This window comes from Chrysochloris asiatica, unplaced genomic scaffold (genome assembly GCF_000296735.1).
Source record: "Chrysochloris asiatica unplaced genomic scaffold, ChrAsi1.0 scaffold00440, whole genome shotgun sequence".
NCBI lineage: Eukaryota > Metazoa > Chordata > Mammalia > Afrosoricida > Chrysochloridae > Chrysochloris > Chrysochloris asiatica.
The window spans coordinates 560,787-570,324 of record NW_006408958.1 but is presented as its reverse complement, the minus strand read 5'-3'; positions in this window follow the sequence as shown (position 1 = coordinate 570,324).

The following is a 9,538-nucleotide window of genomic DNA, read 5'->3' as shown; positions in this document are numbered from 1 at the left end:
AAATCAAAACAACAATGAGATATCATCTCACACCAGTAATAACAACAAAGATCAAAAAAATAGAGGACAATATATGCTGGCTAGGATATGGAGAGACTGGGATGCTCCTGCATTGCTGGTGGGATTGCAAAATGGTCCAACCTCTCTGGAAAGCAATATGGTACTTCCTCAGAAGGTAAGAAATAGAAATACCTTATGATCCAGCAATTCCTTTTCTTGGTATTTACCCACAAGAAATACAGGCCATAACACGAGTAGATATGTGCACACCAATGCTCATAGCAACACTATTTACAATAGCAAAAAGATGGAGACAGCCTACGTGCCCATCAACTGAAGAATGGATAAAGAAACTGTGGTACATACACACAATGGAATATTATGCTACCTTGAAGAACAATAAGGAAGCTGTAAGCTATCACATAACATGGATGAACTTTGAGGACACTATGTTGAGTGAAATTAGTCAGTCACAAAAGAAGAAATACTGCATAAGATCACTACTGTAAAAGACTAAGAAAAAGAACCCATACTAAAGTGAGGGGGATTCTTTGTTGGTTGCTGGGATGTGGGGGTGAGGTGAGGGGAAGGAAGGGAAGGTGGAGCACAGGGCAGGGAATAGACACAGGATAGTTTGGGTGCTGGGGAGGGGGGCAATATACAGGAAGGGAGAGGGGAATGGAAGAACAAAGCAGATGGGAGAACAATTAGGCAGATTTGAATGGGCTAAGTGGGACAGAGGTAAATAACCTTGTGTACAACCTTGAAACAACAGTGCTCTGGGATATAGAGATTGAGACATGGTTGGGATGGGGAAAAGGGGGGAATAATGTTAAGATGCTTGGCTGTCTTTTGAATCTTGGTTTTCCTTGCATTATATTATAAAATAGACACTAGAGGGGGAGAGAAAGGACTAGCCAGAAACATCACCATAGAAAGCTTATAAGCCCTTCTTCTGCTTATAACTGATTGGAATACCTAAAGTGAAGGAGCCTTCCTGCGGAGCCTCTGCATTACGTAAGACTATAGGTGAAAACCTGAACCACATCCAGATCTTCAGAGATGGGAAATTTCCACTTGAAAGGACGAGCAGACCAGCCTGGAGTGGCTAGAAGAACAGAACATACTTCTTGAAAGAAAGACCTACAGGAAAAATACAAAACAATAGAGGCAGACGGACTGTTACTACAAGAACAAGCAAGTTGCTTGCCCAGGAAACATCAAGGCAAGTGGTCGGGTCCCCTCAGTGCAAACCCCCTTCCAAGACTAAGACTCAATGGGAATACACACTCTGATTGGTGACCACGCTCGTCACCAATAGGGGGAAGTGAGGGAAAAACAGCAATGAAGCCGCGAGCTAAGCCCTACAATGTTCAATAGACTCCTGTGTACCCAGGAGGAGACCTGGGTGGCCAGCAGTGTGGCAAGACCTGGGGACTCTTTGGCCCAGAGTCAGTAACATAGCCACAGAGGACTAGAGTGGAGAGTGAAGCGTCAAGGTGATAAGAAGAGAGGGCATATGCACAAGAACACCCATAAATGCAGATAATACCCACTTGATCTGGCTTTAATGATTGAATGATCAGAGCTCAACCAGAAGAAGATAGAAGAGGAAAAAAAAAAAAAGAGTAATCTGATACAATTTGATGAACTGACCTACACCTATTGATGCAGTAGATCAAAAAAGGGAACAAATCTTTACAGCAAGGATCATTTCCACCCCCTCCATACACAGGGATGGGCAACTTGGACATTGGCTACAAAGGCAAGAAGTGACTGGCTTACAAGCTTTCAAGAGAGAACCTAGATCCAGAGGGCATGGAGGAAGGTAGAATCTCCACTGAGTAGTACCCAATCTGTCTAGGTGGGGCTGAAATGCAGATAGGTCTCTTGTGATACAGTAGTGAAGAATTGTTATCAGGACTGATTGTGAGGGTTGGAAATGTAAAGGTAGACATTTTATAGCAAGGAGGGGAGTGATTAACTTTTCACTCTAGGAGCGGAGGTCCCTGGGACCATCAATGGAGAAGAGCAGAGAGCAAGACCCTACCCAGAGAAGCAGTGATGCCTGAGATGGAGGCAGAGATGATGACGTGGAGAGATGGAGCAGATGGGGACTTTAGATCCAGAGAGGGAGAGGGGCTGTGTCCTGATGACCAGGGGCAGACTTGTAGTGTATACCCTTTGGTTGGTTGATGATGCATGGAGGGTATTGTAACAATGGCAATGAAATTATATATGATAGAATGAATGTAAAACTAATGTTCGCCCATGTAATCTATCACATAATTCACAATAAAACATAAAAATAAAATAAAAAAAGATACTACCAGCAATAACAGCAAAGTTAAAAAAAAAAAACAAAAAACAGAGGACAATAAATGCTGGCAAGGATGTGGACAAACTGGGCCCTCCTACATTGCAGGTGGGACTATAAAATGGTTCAACCACTCTGGAAAACGGTATGGCACTTCCTCAGAAAGTTGAAAATAGAAATACCTTATAAACCAGCAATTCCTCTACTTGGTATATATCCACAAGAAATACAAGTCAGAGCATGAGTAGATAGATGCACACTAATATTTATCGTAGCTAGTCACAATAGCAAAAAGACAGAGACAGCCTAAGTGCCCATCAATGGAAATATGGATAAACAAATTTTTGGACATACACACAATGGAATATTATACTACCTTGAAGAATAACAAGGAAGTTGCATACAACACATAACATGGATGAACCTAGAGGACATTATGCTGAGTGAAGGACAAATACTGCGTAAGACCATTATTGTAAAACCTTAAGAAAAGATACCCATGTTAAAAGAAAAAAAAAGTACTTTGTTGGTTACCAGGGTCGGGAGGAAGGGGATGGTAGAACACAGGTTAAGGAATAGACACATCATAGTTCTGGTGTTGGGGAGGGCAATACACAAGAAGGAAGAGGAGGGCAATACACAAGCAGGGGGATGGAAGCCCAAAGAAGATAGGGGAACACTAGGTTTGCATGGGCTAAATGAGACAGAGGTAAATAGTGATGTATGCTCAATCTTGGAACAATAAGACTCTGTGATACAGGGATAAAGGCATAGTCTAAATGGTTTACGTAAAAGAGGGGAAATAATGTTAAGATACTTGACTGTCTTATGAATATTGGTTTCCCTTGCCTATTATTGTAAAATAGACACTTGAGTGGAATAGATAGGAATGTTGGGAAACATGAGTAAAGAAAACTTGTAAGCCCGCCTTCAGCCTATAACTGATTGGAATACCTAAAAGGGGTTCTACAACTTGCCCAATGAAATAGGCCTCATGCAAAGCCTTCACAGAGTATAGGACTTTAGGTGGAATCCTGAGCCCCATCCAGGACCTACAGAGGTGGGCCATTCCTACTTGAAAGGACATGTAGACCAGCCCCGAGTGGCTAGAGGAACAGAAGATACTTCCTGAAAGAAAGGCCAGCAGGAAAAAACAAAATCAAAAAACAAAAATGACAATCTATTTGGCTGTCTGCTGGGGCGCCATCAAGGTGAGCAATCAAGTCCCTTCAGGCCAAACCCCTCTCCAAGACTGAAACTCAAAGGAAACACAAAAGCAGGCATGTAAACTAGCTGGCGACCACGACTACATATAGACATACATGAGTAGAAGTGGGGAGAAGCCAGTAATGAAGATATGGACTGAGTTCAACCATGTTCCATAGACTCCTGTCCACCTCAAGATGAGAGAGAGAAGAGGAAGGGCTGATTGTTCCGAAGTTTGGGGAGACTTGGGAACCCCTGAGCTCATGGATATTGACCTAGCTGCAGAGTACTAGAGCTGAGAGTGAAATGTCCAGCTGATATGAAGTGTGGGGTGACACACAGGAATGCCCAAACTCACAGATAGTACCCATTTGACCTAGGTTCAATGACTTGATAACCAGAGCTCAACTAGAGGAAGATAAAGAAATTTGATAAAGGAACCAAGTGTAAATGCTACAATTTGATGACCTTGACCTATACTTATGGATGTAGTAGCTCAAAATACCATCTGAGAGGGAAGGAGTCTTCACATAAAAAATCAAACAGATTCCGTCGGTATACAGAGTTGATAGGGACGGGCAACTTAGACATTGGCTATCTAAAATGGAGGTGCTTTAAAGGCACAAAGTGACTGGCTTACAAGTTTTCAAGAGGGAGTTTAGTTTCAGAGTGTGCGAGGGAAGGTAGAATCCCCACTGAATAGTTTTCATCTTGTCTAGATGGGTCTGGTGAAAAGAGATAGGGTTAAGATTCTTATGATTCAAGAGTAATTATTATCATAACTAATCACGATTGCTGCAACTGTAAAGGTAGAAGTTTTGAAACATAAAGGGGGGAGTAGTTAATCTTACATTCCAGGAACAGAGGACCTTAGGACCATCAAAGGAGAAGAGCATGAGCAGCGGAATGTGGGACCCTATCCAGAGAAGCAGCAACACCAGAGATAGAAACAGAGATGATGACATAGAGAGATAGAGCAGCTGAGGACTTTAGACTCATGGAAAGAGAAAAAGCTGTGTGCTGGCACCCAGGAGGCAGGCTTGCAGAATATACCCTTTGGTTGTTTAAATGATTATATGTTCCTGAGTGTTTTTGTGTACATCAAAAAACAGAGGGAATAGAAGCAAATACCCTTGAATGATGATGCAGGAAGGGGATTGTATCATTGCAAGAAATGAAATATGATAGGACAAGTACAAAACCAGTATTCTCCCTTATAAACTATCACTCAATTCACAATAAAAGCTTTAAAAAAAAAAAAAAGAAAGAAGGTTGGGGAATTTTCCTCTTTCCCCTGATAATCTCTTTAACTTTATCATAACTGACTGCTTTGGACATACATCTCCTCATCACTTCTAACACACATGTTACCAGATATTAGATTTGACCAAATCTTTCTCATCATCATAATCCCACCCAGGGTCCAGGTTAAGCACTGCAGCGGTCTTGACTGACCCATTTCAGATGTGGGGTTAGTACTGTGTACTTCATCTGCATAGTCTCTGGCTTTAGCTTGAATCCTGTCCTTTTTGTTTGTGGTGTAACAAAAGGTCAATATTATTTCCACATTGCTCCAAGCTACAGAGAAATTGAGGAACAGTTTCTAGAATTCATCTCTAACTTCCTCAGGGTCTACTGATACACTTCCTAATTTTTCCTTACATAGCCCAAGATCATACCTAGAGTACAGATCATGTACCCAGACTGTCACCCTGTGTCCCCCTGCTCCAGGCACCTCCCTTAGAGGGTAGATGCCCATTCCTGGGACAATGGGAGACTTTAATGTCTTCTTGATAGCATGGAGCTACCAACTGGTTTAGTCTTTTGGTCTTGATAAATGAAGACCCTGCAAATAAGGAAGTTAGTTTAAAAATTAGCCTAGATGATCTCATGGTCCTAGAAAGAGAACAGGATGTGCTACAGCCCAACCAGATAGTTACCACAGGAACTAAGTTGGATCTAAAAAGTGGAATCCTAACTAACTTGGATCCTAAAAGGTGGACTGTTTCAGAAGGATTATTGCTTGATTGTTTCCTTTTCCCTAAAGGAAGAATATTTGAAGAAGTTTATTGCTTTATTGTTTCTTTTTCCAAAAAATGCTATCTTGATGTTAAAATAGATCAAGTGTACATCCAACTATGACTTACCCTACATAATGTGCCCACTCTTAATAATGGACAGGATGATCTTGAGGAACTAGTCTCTCTGCCCTCCAGACTGTGGCTTTCTGTTAATAAAATTGGGATTGGATGTCTCTCCCATCTCGGCGATTGACTACAGTGACAGGCAGCAAGCTCTTGTTGTTTTGTTTGGCCACATTCTTTGGCCCCAGGCCCATTGGAGAAGAGTCCGAACTTGGGTCTGACTGGGAAGAAGGAGGTGAACAGAGGCAGGGGCTCACTGAAGGAGAAGGGGTTACAAGCAGCATGGGGGAGCCGTGGAGTTTGTGAATGAATCAGGCTCTTGCATAGGGAGCAAGGAGAGAAGGTCCTAGAAGATGAGGCCCCAGGAGAGGCAGGTTCTGCCTGTGCCCCTTTATAGGCCAGGTCATCTAGAATATCCCCTGCCTATCCTGATGCTTCAGGGTTGAAGACAAAGATCTGTAGTGGGCTTTTCTCCCTTACCTCTTGTTGACAACTGTCCAGCCTTTCAGGATTCTGGTACAAGGCCATTAAGCATTGCATGTAGGGGAGTTACCTCCATTTTCTCTTTCTTTTGTGAAAGATTTAATTGTACAGTGGTGTTAGAGGAGAGAAACCCATTAATGGGCCATTGTTCTTTGTCCCTGAGGGTGTACTGGGGCCAAGCAGTAAGTATTACAAAAGAAGATTAGTTATTTTGTCTTTATTTCCTCTGTTGGAAGGTCTTCCCAATGAGTTAGTAGGCAGTCTAGTGGGAAGGCTTGATATGCTTGAGGTTTGGTCCATGTGGACTTGCTCTTCCACAAGCAGAGCCAACAATTGAAGGACGATGGATGCTTAGATGTAAGTAAGCCTCATGAGCTCCCAAGAATAAATCCCTCCAACCACATATGTCCCAGAAGTGTTATCGAAAAAGAAGTTGGGCAACTTTCAAAACACTTTGGTTTATGAGGGGAGAAAATAGGTGGCCTTGTCTCCCTTTGTCAAAGGCTAATCTGGCTCAAAGGTGGATCACAAATGTATCAGAAAAAAAGTACTCCCATATACCAGCAGGGGAAGGACTTATTTTTGAGCTGTGCCGGGGGAAAAGAGGTCCAAGGGTCAGAAAGGACCCAATGCACAGAGCTAACTCAACACTAAGGACAAGATGACAGTCGAGAGTTAAACAGCATTCCACAATGGGCCCAAGAAGATCATCACACAAGAGAGAAAATAAGTCTTTGAAGTCTGCCTGGTTCGCTCAGGGAACAAAAAATCACTGGGGTTCAGAATAATGTTCACTGTAATCACACTCTTGAGTGTGGAAGATAAAAATTCCTAATATAATAATAAGGAGCTCCGGTAGCGTAGTGGTTACGAATCGGGCTGCGAACCGCAAGGTCAGCAGTTCGAAACTACCAGCTGTTCCGCAGGAGAAAGATGAGGCTTTCTGCTCCCGTAAAGATTTACAGCCTCAGAAACCCTGTACAGGGTCGCTATGGGTCGGAACCGACTCGACGGCACTTAACAACAATAACAACAAAGTATATTCGGACTCAAACTGGCACCAAGTACCTGAGGGCGCCAAGCAAGTGAGGACTGATGAACAGAGAGAACAGGTAAAGATTCTGAGGGTAAAATGATCAATCAAAACAGGGTCTATTGATGATGCATGGAGGGGATTGTAACCATGGCAATGAAACAATATACGATAGGATGAATGTAAAACTAATGTTCTCCCATGTAAACTATCACATAATTCACAATAAATTAAAAAAACAAAACAAAACAAAAAACCAGGGTCTATTTGTTGTTAAGTGACACCGAATCAGTTCCATCTCATTAATGAGCAGAAAGAGATCAAAGTTTGCCAGGATAGCTCTGGAAACCAAGGCTCACTAGAAGGCAGTCAAAGGATGACAGATATGAGAGAAAATCTACAGCAGACTCCTCAGTTAGGGAGAAGACAGAAGACTTCCAGCGGGTCTTGGGGATTTGAACCTCTCACCATGGAGATTGCCTACAGCTCTTGGGGACTCAAACCCCTCACTGAGGCTAGTCCCGGTCCATGGGCGCTTCCAGGAGTGGGTCTTTAATGGGGTAATCAATCCTGTGCCTGTTCCTCATTTCTGGGGACTTGAACCCTTTATATAAGAATCAGGTCTTCCAATGACTGTTTCATGGGACTTGACCACTTTGTAGTGACTTTGACAAAGGAAAACATAGGCAAGAAGTGCAGCGGCCACCAGCAGTAGGCCCAAACCCGTCTATGATTCTCCGGAGACATAGCCCTAACTGTCTCACCAGAGTCAGCAGCAAACTGACACCAAGTCGGACTATGGAAGACTACAAAGTCAAGAAATACAGTATTACAGAGATTTGTTCAAGTATGTCACCACTTGTCTGTCCGTTTGTCATACTGTGGTGGCTTGTGAGATGCTGTGATTCTGGAAGCTATACCACTGGTATTTTAAATACCAGCAGGGTCACCCATGGTGGTCAGGTTTCAGATGAGTTTCCAGACGAAGACAGACTAGGAAGAAGGAGTGACAAATTACTTCCGAATATTTAGTCCCTGAAAACCTTAATAGCAGAGAAACACTGTCAGATATAGTACCGGAAAATGAGCCCCTCAGGTTGGAAGGCACTCAAAATGCGACTGGGGAAGAGCTGCCTCTTCAAAGTGGAGTTGGAAGGAGGAAGTCCAAGGTGCATTGAAGGAATTGGCAAAGAACAAAGCACCAGGAAAAGATTGAAGTTATCAAGGACTTCATTCTTCTTGGATCAACTATCAACACTCATGGAAGCAGCAGTCAAGAAATCAAATGACATATTGTATTAGGCAAATCTGCTGCACAAGACCTTTTTAAAGTGTTGAAGAGCAAAGATGTCAGCTTCAGGACTAAGGTGCGCCTGACCCAAGTCATGGTATTTTCAATAATCTCATATGCATATGAAAGCTGGACCATGAATAAAGAAGACTGTAGAAGAATTGATGCTTTTGAGTTATGGTGTTGGAGGAGAATGTTGAAAGTGCCATAGGCTGCCAAAAGAACAAACAGATCTGTGTTGGAAGAAGTGCAGCCAGAGTGCTTGCTCCTTGGAGGCCAGGATGGCCAAACTTTGTCTCTCATACTTCAGACATATTGTCAGGAGGGACCAGTCGCTGGAGAAGGATAGCATGGTTGGTAAGGTGGAGGGTCAGAGAAAAAGAGAAAGACCCCCAGCGAGATGGATTGGCAAAGTGGCAGCATCAATGGGCTCAAGTGTGGCAACAATAGTGAAGTTGGCCCAGGATCAGGCAGTGTATCATTCTGCTGTGCATAAGGTCGCTATGAGTCAGTACCAACTCTATGGCACCTAACAACAACAACAACATTCAAGTATGGGAAATACTTGCATGGGAGACATGCTATAGACAGAAGAGCCTCCCCATACTTGTTGTTGTTGTTGTTGTTAAGTGCTGTCAAGTGGGTTCCTACCCATAGCGACCCTGTATAGGGTTTCCTATACAAACTGGTGAGCTTGAACCACCGACACTGTGGTTCAAACCTAACTTGCAGTCCAATGCATTAACTCTGCTCATAATCTAAAGTGTATTTATAGTGAGAGGTTAAGTTGCAGAAGTAATCCCACCAATTTTTTTTAAACAGACAGGCTTTGTTGTTGTTAAGTGTCACTGAGTAGGCACTGACTAATACAGACCCCGCATAGGGTGGCCAAGGAGCTCTGGTAGTGTAGTGGTTACACATCAGACTGTGAGTCTTAAGGTCAGCAGTTTGAAACTACCAGCTATTCTGCGGAAGAAAGATGGGGCTTTCTGCTCCTATAAAGATTTACAGCCTTGGAAACCCTGTACAGGATCGCTATGAGTTAGAACCTACTCCACGGCACA